The 12,901-nt window shown below is 47.1% G+C and overlaps 1 protein-coding gene across 3 annotated transcripts in view; it reads right to left on the bottom strand.

The window, feature by feature from the left end:
* The window catches only part of AMOT (angiomotin), a 69,066-nt gene extending 56,543 nt beyond the window's left edge, over positions 1-12,523 (bottom strand). The window contains exons 1-2 of one of the 3 annotated variants that reach the window (XM_081897793.1): positions 12,384-12,492; positions 9,505-9,642 (exon numbers count right to left, since the gene is read on the bottom strand). The gene's annotated coding sequence lies outside the window, so the exon portion shown is untranslated. Of the gene's footprint in view, positions 1-4,398; positions 4,914-9,504; positions 9,643-12,383 lie in introns of those variants that run through there. The other 2 variants (XM_081897794.1, XM_081897792.1) reach the window with 2 other exon arrangements.
* Between the last annotated feature and the right edge of the window lie 378 nt (positions 12,524-12,901).

Raw genomic sequence — 12,901 nt, 5'->3', positions numbered from 1 at the left:
CAAACCATGAGCTACAAACAATAGGATAAGTTTTGGTTGCACCAGGCGAGTGGCGCTGTGGTCTAAACCACTGAGCCTAGGGCTTGCCAATCAGAAGGTCGGCAGTTCGAATCCCCACCACGGGGTGAGCTCCCATTGTTCGGTCCCTGCTCCTGCCCACCTAGAAGTTCAAAAGCACGTCAAGTGCAAGTAGATAAATAGGTACCGCTCCAGTGGGAAGGTAAAGGGTGTTTCCATGCACTGCTCTGGTTCACCAGAAGCAGCTTAGTCATGTAGGCCACATGACCCGGAAGCTGTACGCCGGCTCCCTCGGCCTAAAGAGCAAGATGAGCGCGCAACCCCAGAGTTGTCCACAACTGGACCTAACGGTCAGGGGTACCTTTACCTAAGGAAGCTAAACCAAAAGCCCAGATTTAAGTGGCACACTAAGCGGAACCATAGCTTAACTCCTTCCAACTTCCAATTCTATGATTCAACACAGCAGCAAAAAGATCAGGGAGGCCACAGCCTCTTCTATGGGAGCCTGCACACGAAATAAGTCATGGTTTGGCTTATCACGATATACAAACCAGATCATTCTGTTATCCGTACCGTACTAAAAATTAACCTATGTGGGGTGATATGGGAGGGAAGTATCAGTGCTGCTGTAAACTTCAGTGGAATACAATAGATCAGAAAAAATCAAAGTGAGGCTGAAGAGACATTGGGGGCAGGGAGCAGAACTCGCCCCAACCAAAGATTTTAACACAGTTAACAATGCCTAAGTAGGGCTAATTTTGCACCATTTAAAAAAATGTTTACACAAATCTGCATGTGTAAAAATATTTCTGCCTACATACTTTGCTTTTGATCATACAAGCAGGTTGTAGCAGTGATCTTTTTGGATAAGGTATTTCCTCCTCTGGGAGAGAAAAGGGACAATGGTTCTCTCAATGATACTTCCACTCTCTATATTTTTAATGGGTCTACTTTGAGTATAACTGATCATCATCATCATCATCATCATCATATATTTATACCCTGCCCATCTGGCTGGGCTTCCCCAGCCACTCTGGGCGGCTCCCAAGATAATATTAAAAACATAATAATAATAATAATAATAATAATAATAATAATAATAATAATTTTATTTATACCCCGCCCTCCCCAGTCAGAGCCGGGCTCAGGACGGCTAACACCAGTAGAATTACAATAAAAACATAAGGGGGGGGCAATTTAAAATACAGGTTAAAATGCAATTTAAAATGCAGCCTCATTTTAAAAGTAGCCCATGGATCAAAACCATAAGGGGAGGGAAAACATAAGGGTCAGACTGAGTCCAAACCAAAGGCCAGGCGGAACAGCTCTGTCTTGCAGGCCCTGTGGAAAGATATCAAGTCCCGCAGGGCCGTAGACTCTTGTGACAGAGCGTTCCACCAAGTCAGGGCGAGTACTGAAAAGGCCTGGTCCCAGTTGATACCAATCTAACCACCTTGCGATTTGGGACCTTCAAAGTGTTGTCATTTGTGGACCTTAAGGTCCTCCACGGGGCATACCAGGAGAGGCGGTCCTGTAGGTATGTGGGTCCTAGGTTGCGTAGGGCTTTAAAGGTCAAAACCAGCACCTTAAACCTGACCCTGTACTCCACCAGAAGCCAGTGCAGTTGGTAAAGCACTGGGTGAATATGATCCCACGGCAAGGACCCCTTAAGGAGCCTCGCCGTGGCATTCTGCACCCGCTGGAGTTTCTGGGTCAGCTTCAAGGGCAGCCCCACGTAGAGCGCGTTACAACGAGCAAGCCTGGAGGTGACCGTCATTTGGATCACTGTAGCCAGATCAGGGAGAGAAAGCAAGGGGCCAACTGCTTAATATGGCGGAGATGGGAAAATGCCACCTTTGCTGTGGCTGCAACCTGTGCCTCCATGGAAAGGGAGGCGTCGAAGGTTACACCCAAGCTCTTGACAGAAGGCACTGGCACTAATTGAGCCCCCGCAAGAGATGGGAGTTGGCCCCCCAACCCTATGTCATCCTGACCCAGCCAGAGGACCTCTGTCTTCGAAGGATTTAACTTCAACCAGCTCCCACGCAGCCATCCAGCCACAGCTTCCAAGCATCTGGTCAGTGTGTCCAGGGCCGAGTCAGGGCAGCCATCCATCAACAGATAAAGCTGGGTGTCATCAGCATATTGATGACAACCCAGCCCAAAGTATTAAAAACATTAAAAACTTCCGTAAACAGAGCTGCCTTCAGATACAACCCAGTCTCTTTACCCATTTTGTTTCTTCTTTGCTGCCCAGTTGATTGGGGAAAGCTTCCATAGTTTAAAACTGATTAATTTGGGCCACTGTCCCCTTGATTCCATAAGCTCATCCCCAGCGCTTCTTACCCTATAAAAAGCATTATTCAGAATAGCTGTTTACAGCAGCCACTAAGGAAGATAGGAACACAATGAAATCCCAAACAGTAACAACTAATTACACATTGATTCAAAATCCAGTTAAAACTATTGAGTTTAACTAATTCAATAAAACTGATGAACTTGAGCAAGTGATGCCATCTTTTCAAAGTCTGATAGTCATTTACACCTTCAGTGCCTCCCTGCTGCCCCCTAAGTAATCCCACCACCTCCTGGGGGCAGTATCACTCACTTTGGAAACCAGTGACTTAAGTTGTAAAATGCTTCACCCTTGGTGCTGGTATAAGTTAGGTGGTACCATCACTGTTTCACCATCAATGGGAAGAGGCAAGTGACCACATAGACTTGACCTGGGAGAGTTTACTGGCTCTGCAAAGTGTCAACAGTCTGGATTCTGCAACCGCAATGATTTGCACGCAAACCACATGTAACAAATGAGGATGCTCATGCCTCCATCCCGCCCATCCAGCCAGACCCTTCCAATCCCATCTTGTCCAAGAATCCCAGAAGCACAGCACTGGAAGGAGCCAGCTTGTGTCACACCCCACCGTGGGAAACTGAGAAGCTAACTGGAGGGGTGGAGCACCCGTTCCACGGCATTCCTCCTCTGCCCTGTGACACAGCCTGGGAGCAATAAGAGATGGAACCACAGGACGTACAGGCAGACATGCTTTGCCTGAGCATGGTGTATGCAGGCACCATGTGTGCTATATACACAGGCAAGTAATGTATTGGTGCTATTTCAGGTAAACATTGAGTTGTGGCTGATCACTTCTGTTAGCAAAAGAAATAAAACATCTAATTGCAAGTGAATGTGGTTTAATGCTCTTAGGCTTGGTGCACTCTTTAGATCAATGTTTCTGGAGAAAAGCCTGAAGTGTTTGGTTATTTGTTAATTGGTTCAGTTGTACTTTAATTTCATCTGTACTTGAAAACAGTTGACAAAAACGAACTGGAAAAACTGAAGACGAAATAATACATAATTGCAAGGAATGTGGTTGCTCTGCTCCAGTATTGACCAGACACACAGTACTACCAAAATATATGCTTGGGTCTATTTCCACCCACTTAAAGAATGCCCATTAAAAAAGGTACTGAAAAGTCATACTGCTCACTTATGTTTGCTTGACAGCAAAGCACAGAAAGCAGTTTCTGAAGAAGTGTAAGAGGCAAGAACAACTGGGCCCTCTGCTTAAGCATAGATGGAACTGATTTGGAACAAAGGAAGCCAGGAATTAATGATAAACAATTCAAATTAAAAATCAGTACTCAAGTTCTACTATCCAGTTGCCCCTTTAACTAATGTTACTTTCCATCCCAATATTATTGCAAGAAAGGATGCTGTTATGGTTCAGTTTACATATTGGCCAGTGTGGTGTAGTGGTTAGTGTCTTGGATCATGGCCTGGGAAAGACCAGGGTTCAAATCTCCACTTGCCCATGAAGTTCATTGGGGTTGACCCCCTGGGGGCCAGTCTCAGTCTAATCTAGGGTTGTTGTGGGAATTAAATGAGGAAGGGATGAATTATGTGTGCCACCTTTGGCTCCTTGGATAAGTAAGTGGGGGATGTAAATGCAATAAAATAAATAATACAAAAAAAGTTAAGAGTGGCAAAATAAAGTATTAGTTGTCATTGTTGTCTCCAAGCCCACTTGGAGAATAACTTGATAAATCTAACTGGGCTAAAACTTTAAAAATCCATCAGGTTCCACACCAGGTAGCTCCTGCATATTTTCCCCCATGTTAAGTAAAATTACGAATTGCCAGAGAAGCCCCTTTCGTCTTAAGGGTGTTGCTGTCGCAGGGAAACAAAAGTGCATAACTTTTCATTCCTGGCACACACACAGGCCCGTGAGAGAGAAGGAATACTGGAAGGAACTTCGATTTCCCAGTTGCAAAACCCCTTCACCAGCCTTTTGCCTTCAACATGCAGGAATTATATACTTTTGTTTTCAAAAAGTTGGGTTAATATATATAATATATATATTGCCCAAGAAACCAAACCTGTGCGCGTCCCAGCATCACAGGAGGCGGAGGTCCAAAGGGGCGGAAACGGTGCCGCTGGAGAAAAGCAAGGGTGGGGTGGTAGGGGCGTCCGTCCCGACGACTCAGTTTGTCGCGTGCGAAAAGGGTGGAAAAGGGGCGCTTCCTCTGCACAGTCTCAGCGGGAGCTGCTGCCGCTGCCCGGGGGACAGGCAGAAGCGTGCAGGCGGCCCATCCCCGCGTTCCCGGGGCGGCAAGAAAGATTCGCTTGCCTGCTGCTGCTGGTGCCAAACTCCAGAGCGCCGCTCTCCCCTTGCGCGCAGGCGTTCAGCGCTCCGCCCGCTAACGAGGAAACATGGCCGGGGAGGGGGGGAGGGAGGGAGCAGTGGGAGCGGAGTGCTCCGGGAAGCGGAGAGACTCAGCCCCTCGCTTGCCTAGGGGAGCCTCAACCAAGGAGGGAGAGCGCGCTCAGCGCCGCCGCAGCCTTGCCAAGCGCCCCATCTCCATCGCCTTTGCGCGCTCCGGACGCGCCCTCCTCCCGAAGACTTTAAAGCAACAGCAGCCGCTTTGGAAACCAAAGGCTTGGAAGGAGAGGCAGGCAGGAAGGTCTGCCCAAAGCCACACGCCGCCTGCTCACTGGCCCGAGCCGGCCCAGCTGCAGATTTCCGTTGGCTGCCCGGCCTGCCAGTCGCGCTCATTGACAAAGAGGGAGAGGGAGGGAGGCGAGACACGGTTCTTTTGTCATCTCTGGCTTCTGCAGCAGAAAGAGTTGCAAAAGAGCCCGGTCTCAGGCAGCGCCCCTCCGGAGTAGGCTTTGCAAAAGGCTCCTGATTTTGTTGCAGGATCTTGTCCCGCGTTAACGCAGAGTTAAGTTCCACAAGGACACAGACGATCTCACACAGAAGACCCAAAGCCATCTTCCCTCGCACGGATTCACACACATTAAGTTCAGCAATTCTTACAAACAACCCTGCCGGGTAGGCAAGCATTACCTGCATCGTACTGACAGGCCCCTTGTGGCCAAGTGCAGTCGAGGCCACACAGTGAAGTCCTGGCAAAGGTTGGAGTTGCAATTAGGACTTTGCAGCACAGTACTTCACTGCCATGTCCTGTCAAGTTCCCATGAGATGCCCTTTTCAATCCCAAGGAAACAAAGGGCACATTCCCACCATACATTTAAAGCACTAGGAAGCCACATCACCCAAAGAATTCTGAGAGATGGAGTTTATAAAGGGCACTGAGTTGTTAGAAGACCCTCCCCGCCAATTCCCCTCCCAGAGCTACAGTCCTGAGTATACTAGAATCAGACTAGGCTCCTTTGTGCCCTTGGCAAATAACTGTAATGGTGCCTCTGAAGCTGGGAGAGACCATGGACAAGAAACTCAAAAAGTTTGCTTCTCAACACCTTTCATGCTCCACCACTTACTTCCTCCACAGCCATCAAGGCAATAATGCAAGGGCCACTGGGAACGAGGTTTAAGGGACCAAGGGCAAGGAGTGGCCTGAAAAGGTTTGGGAACCACTGGTCTAGTGAGATGTACCAATGGGACAGTTTTGGATGTTGCTCTTAACAAAAAACCAGGACTGGTTGAAGACATTTTGCTCTGTGTTGAGCGACAGGATGCCAGCCCTTCTCATTCCATATGCAGAAGCCAATTTGCCTGGCAGCTGTATCAGACTTCAGCATGGTCTGCCCCTCTCCTCCACCCAAGGACAGCTGTCTAGCTTAGGCACACCACTTCCCTGACCCTCAACTTCACTCTGCCTGATCCTGGGGTGGGAAACCTCTGACTCACCACATGTTGCTGGGCTACATTACATCGTCTCTGACCATTTATCATGGTGGCTGAGGCTGATCGGGGTTGAATTCCAACCAACATCTAAAGGGTTCCCCATCCCTGACTAGCTAGGAATCCAGGCTGATATGTTTGTTGGTAATTTAGTTTTTTATTGAGATATGTTTTAAATAAAGAAAAAAATTAAAGTACATATAACACATCAACAACCACAACTGGGATACATTTCAGCAGGTAAATCAACAAAGGACAGAGGATCAAGAATTGGAGATGTGGGGGGGGGGGGGAAGGTCACCTCAGGGAAGAGGCAAGTAATGACACATTCAGTGTTTAGGTAGTTGCTTAGAACCAAAGCATTTGACAAACTCACATGAAGGACCGAACTAGTTTGGGAATAATCCCACACTGCAAAGTACAGTGAGAATCTGGAGGCAGGGGGGCTCCTTGTTAATGTAACACAAATGAAAACCTTGTGACTGAAAAAGGTGACTTGCCTTTAAGTCCCCAGATTTGTGGACTATGTCCTGTAAGTTTCTTGGCCACTGCCCTTTGCCATACCCCGTTCCACCACCCTGCCAAAGAAAAATGGGCATGAGGCCTCCAGTGGTGTGCAACTTCCATGGAATTGTAGAATCACAGAATTGTAGGGTTGGAAGGGATCCCAAGGGTCATCTAGTCCAACCCCCTGCAATGCAGGAATCTCAACTAAAGCATCTGTGACAGATGGCCACCTAACCTCTACTTTAAAACTTCCAAGCAAAGAGAGTCCACAACCTCCAGCGGTTGACCATTCCAGAGTGGTTACAGTTAGCCAATAGCACAATCAAAACTTTGTACAAAGTGTTTTGCATATTTTCTGGAAAAAATGAAATTTGGGATAAACCTGGGGGAACAAGGTATTTCAAGGAGTGTTTCTAAGCAGCATTTGTCAACCCATGCCTTGAGATCTGCTGGGAGGGCTGCTACAGCTTATTCTGCAGAGGCTCACAGCAGGGCCTTCTTGCTTATATAGGCACTATGGCTGTAGAAATCCTTTCCATTGAAGGGACACTTGATTCCCCCACCAATGTTTCCTCAACAATCACTGAAGATGTACTTGTTCTGCTTGGCCTTTGGGAACTGGTTGGCTTAGTCTGTTCACCATGACTCATGCAGGCACTGGTGAAGATTGGTGGGAAATCTGTGAGCTTTGATCATTTGAATGATGAATCCGATATCATTGCAATGCATACCCTGGTCTTAAATTGGGAACTCTGAACATAAGAAGAGCCTCCTGGATCAAGCCAACAATGGCCCAGCCAGCATCTGGCCCAGCATCCTGTTCTCACTGTGGCCAACCAGATTCCCCAAAAGGAAGCCCACAAGAAAGCCCTCTACCCTTCTGTGATTTCCAGCAACTGGTATTCATAAGCATTTGTTGCTTCTGACCATGGAGGCAGAGCATAGTCTTCATGGCCTATAGCATTACGCTCCCCCATGAATGTGCCTAAGCCTCTTTTAAAGCCATCTAAGTGGGTGGCCATCACTGCCTCCTTTGGGAGAGAGTTCCATAGTTTAATTCTGCTCTGTATGAAGAATGACTCTCTTTCATCCGTGTCCTGAATCTTCTAATATCCAGCTTCATTAGATGTCTACGAGTTCTAGCGCTATGAGAGAGGGAGAAAAACGTTTCGCTATCCACTGGTAGTGTAAAGATATTATTAGGTTAAAATGATGTGGTGGTGGTCAGGAAAGCCCTGACTGAAAGACAGCTCTAGGAAGTTCTGGAAAAGAGGCACGCTGGTTCCTTTACCCTTTCAGAAACAGTTCTCTTGTACTGTACTGTAATAGCTCTTGTGTGACCAGTTTCCTTTAATTTCAGGAGAGCAGGAATGCATTGCGTTTTCTAACCAAACAAAGCCAGACACGACAACTTGAGCTGAACAGGAAAGGAGCAAGGAAAGGAGCAGGACATCCCAGGTTCCCTTTGCCAAATGTTCCTCCTTCCCTCCCCCCACTCCGTGAGCTGCAGCAGCACACTCTTGAGGGCCTGCCAGATAAAGGAAGCTTGCGATTTTCCATGAATAGATCACACTACAATGTCAGAATACAGGAAACAGCGCAGGAAAGGAGCTAGTAAAAGCCACTAAATTGTAGTGCATTTCTCAAGCCAAGTTACACAACTGAGCAAAAGGTTACTTCTGGTCCACGGAAAGAACAGAGAACACAAGGGCTACTCTGCAAACAAATTGGAAGGCTCCAAAATGCCTTTTTTGTTGCCATTGCCTCCCATAGGAATGTGGCTGGAAAGAGCTCTATCTCAGGTTATTAAGAAGCTGTGCAACAGGGATGGTGCTGAACAAAAGGGTACCCTAAAGGTCTTCTGTCAGTGAAAGAACAGGAGACTGCAGCCATCGGTATTAAATTTCCATAGAAGGATGTTTGTTGCACAATGAAGACCACTGAAAAGAGAATCTGCAGAATTTTTCTCCTTAAAAACTCTGGAGCTGCAAAGTGCGCAGGAATCTTCACTACTGTAGTTCAAAAACATGCCACAAGAGATTAACTCAAGCTCATTTGTTAAAATGGATTAAAAGTCACAGAAATAACCCATAAATTCCCAATACGCCACTCCCTATTTGTCTATATCAAAGACAACCAGGATAATAGTAGGACTCTACTATTTTCAGGTAGGATGCAAACACATACCAGCAAATTCAGGATGTGCATTTACAGTTGTTTGGGAGGTCTTGTGCAACAAATCCGCTTCTCTAAAAGATCAGACATTTTGCGATAAGGAAGGTGGCAGAAAAATGCACTGGAGAGTGTGGGACTACACTTACTTAGCACCACACTGTCTAACCTCCCTGCAAAAAAATCAGGATAAAGGCTCCACATACAGGTCATCGGGAAGCACTTTTACATTCTCTTATTCCTGTCTCCCCAGTGGGTGAAGACAGTTATCAGGTGGCGTTAATATACATAGCTGCAAAATCTTGTGGCACACCTGGGTGCTACCTTCAAGGTTCTTGGTGGGGATTAAAGTAGTCTGAGACCTATGACCTGCTTGCATCTCTAGAGCCATTCAAATACCCAGCAGTTCAATGAATACTTCTCCATATAGATGTGCACCCTATACTAGAACCTCACAATCTACCAGCTGGAGCCAGGTGTAAAAAAACACACAGTTAGAATTGAAAAAACAGTGCTGAAGTCAGTTAGGCTGGCAAGCACACAAGGCCTTCTTGGTGGTGGCCCTGCAGTAATGGAACTCTCTTTATGTTACCATTCATTGGCCCCTCCAGCTCTAACATTCAACAAAGCCTTAAACATGTGCATTTGTTACTATTACCTTAAAGAGAGTTTAGGTGATCCAGTTCGGTTTCTCTCATACACATCTTTGTCTGTATCCATGCTCCATGTTCTGCCTAATGCTCTCTTGCTTTATTTCCCTTCTCTGAGCTTTGTGAGTTCTTGGCCAGAAAAGCAACTCATAAATAAGCAGAATAATACATATTCTGAGTTGAGGAATTTTTATGCACCAGAACTGAACTTATACAGCCCTTTGACACAAAAGGCCACCCCCTGTTAGCATTCCTCATTACACCAGCATGGTGTCGTGGCTAGAATGTTGGACTAAGACCTTGGAGACCAGGTTTTAAATCTCCCAGTGGACCTGGGAGACCTTGCCGGGGGTGGGGGGGAGGGCATGTCTGTCGCTGCCTCTCAGCCTAATCCACCTCACAGGGCTGTTGTGGGTATTATATGAAGAAGGTGAGAACAATGGATGCCACACTGAGCTCCTTGGAGAAAAAAGCGGGATAGCAATGCAGTGAAATAAATAAAAAATAAATGTGGTCGTCTGCATCTTAGGTGGGAAAAGTTGTTTCATTGTTGCTCTTATAAAATGATTGGGTGTCACGATCAATCACTCAAGAGATCCATCACCAGATCCCAATCTACCTTCCACACACCCTTGTGTTAGGCCCAAGGAAAACAAATTCAGCAGTTTGTATGGCTTTATTGGAGATTTGGACTGATCTTCTCCAACTTGATAGCCTCCAGATATTTTGGTCGTCAGCTCCCATCTACCTTAGCCAGCATGGCAGGATCAAATCAACGATTTCTAGGCATGATCCTGGGGACAAACCACACAAAAGGGTGGTGGTTGTTTGTGCCAGACTTGTAAGCTTCCCAGAAATGCCTGGTTGGCACTTTTAGGAACAGAATGCTACATAGATATTTGATCTAATATAGCAGGACCTTCTGCACACATTGGAAAAGCTCTTCCACTAAGCTATGGCTCTTCCCCAGAACATGCTATGTACATTGATGGTGCTATGATGCTACTATTATGCTATAATGATGCCTACGATTAGTACCATGAAGTGGCTCTTGATTCTTTTGAGAGTCACTTTCTTGGAATCAGAGAAGGTACTGTAACAAGGAATTCAGAGGAGGCATAAATTTGCTTTGGCCATGTACAGGCCATGCTAGATGTTCTTGGTTCTACAGAAAGTGCTGCTATCACAAGGGAAGCCTCCTTGAACAAGTTCGGAGAGTCTCTGCTGAATTCAAACCCCATTCAAGCCGAGAGAATGACCCAGTTATGCAGATGCTTATTGTGATCAGAAACACAGCATTTATAACAACACAAAAGAAGAGCCCTGCTGGGTCAGGCCTATGACCCATCTAGTCCAGGACCCTCTCCTCACAGGGACCAACCAGATGCCCCAAGGCAAAACCCACAAGCAGGATTCAAGCCTATGAGCCATTCTCCACTCTGGTGGTTTCCAGCAACTGCTATTCAGAAGCAATTCCCATCTGTGGAGGCAGAGCACAGCCATCGTGGCCTTCTCCTTTATGAGTCGGTCTAATCCTGTTTTAAAGCCATCTAGGTTGGCGGGCAGCCACCACTGCCTCCTGTGGGAGCAAGTTCCATAATTTAACACTATGTGCTGCATGAAAAGGTGCTTTCTTTCAACTCCCCTGAATCTTCATTGTATGTCCACCAGGGTTATTACAAGAGACGGAGGAAAACTTCTCTCTATCCATTTCCCCCATGCCATGCATGATTTTATAAACTTCTGTCATGTATCCAACCCTACATACAAACTGCAGGCAAGCAAAACTAAAGGTGGTTCTTCTCATCCTGTCACTTTTATGCCTTGGAAAAGGTAAATGCAAATAGAAATGTAGCACCCCCTACTGGTGGTATGTGGCTCCACAGGCCTTTTTGAAAAGCCATTATGGGCCAGTTTTAAATGAAAACAAAAAACAAAGCTCTGCAATTACCCTTGCAAAATATTACTAATAATATCTGGCTACAGACCTGCTCCAACCCTAGGGACCTTGCAGCCATATGTGTATGTGTGTGTGTGTGTGTGTGTGTGTGTATATACAAATTTCATGTTCACTAATGGTGTAATATTACACTATGTTCACTAATGGTGTAATATAAAGCTAAAGCAAAGTGGGCGTTACTTTCTTGGTTTTGAAGGAAATGGTTTAAAGATATAATTTACGGGCAGATCTTGCAGCCAGCCTTGGTGCAGCAGGTGTTGGAACGGGAATGATATCGGGCACTACCATTAATCCATCCAACTCAGTATTGCCTGCACTGACTGGCAGCGGCTCTCTGGGGTTTTTCTCCCAATCCTACCTGAAGCTGCCAAGGACTGAATCTGGGGCCTTCTGCATGCAAACGAGACCTTCTTGCGCTAAGCTAACTCTACCCCCGACCTGCCTTTTATCAAATCTGTCCACCTAGCTCAGTATTGTATACACTGGCCGGCAGCAACTCTCCAGGGTTTCAGACCAAGGCTGTCCCCCAGAGGCCCAGACCTACCTGGAGAAAGTCCAGGGACTGAAGCTGGGACTTTCCACCTGCGAACGCTCTGCCATTAAGTTGCGCCCCATCCAAACACTTCTCCCCGCAGCAGGCAGGCAAGCCTTCCTTCTCCAACTCTCACAAAGGCTCGTTCTGTTTTACTCGTCAGCAGCTACGAAGCCGCTCCGAGGGCGGATTAGAGGCGGCGGGTTCAACCTCCCTGCTCCCTTTCCGCCGCAGCTGCCCCAGACCCCGCTTGCATCGGGGCTTGCAAAGCAGCCATGCACGGCAGCTCACCGACTCTCACAAGCTCCCCCTTCCAGGAAACTGGCTGTTGAAAGGGCAGTAGCTGGACAAAGCCCCCCACCACGCGGCGCCTCGCTCCCTCCTATCCACCTTACCGTGCGCCTTCGCCCTCGGAAGCCCCCATGGTTAACAAGGGCACGCAGCCGCCCTCTTCCTCTCGTTAACTTTTACCAGCCAACTTCAGCTACGATCCTCAGCGTGCAGCTAGAAGATACGGTGAGCAGCAAAGGCTCTTGGGAAATGTAGTTCATTGCCCCAAACAACCTTTGCTGTCTCGTCGATTATGGCAAGGCAGTGGGTGCATCGCAGCGGCACCTCCACCAGGACCCACTTCTGATTTACCAGAAGTGCATTCTAAAGCAGACTTCACCAACCCAGGTGTCTTTCAGACGTCTTGGGTGGACTACAACTCCCACCAGCCCCTGTCAGCAAGCACATCAGCCTGTGGGTGTTGTAACCCAAAACATCTGGAGGGCAGTAGAATGATGATAATGATTATTAATTTCATTGCATTTGCATCCCACCTTTCCTCCGAGGAGCTCAAGGTGGTGTACGTGGTCACCTCCTCCCTCTCTATTTTATCCTCACAACAACCCTGTGAAGTAGGTTAGGC

Source organism: Podarcis melisellensis, assembly GCF_964234715.1.
Source record: "Podarcis melisellensis genome assembly, chromosome: Z".
NCBI lineage: Eukaryota > Metazoa > Chordata > Lepidosauria > Squamata > Lacertidae > Podarcis > Podarcis melisellensis.
This window is presented reverse-complemented; position numbering and strand designations above follow the sequence as displayed.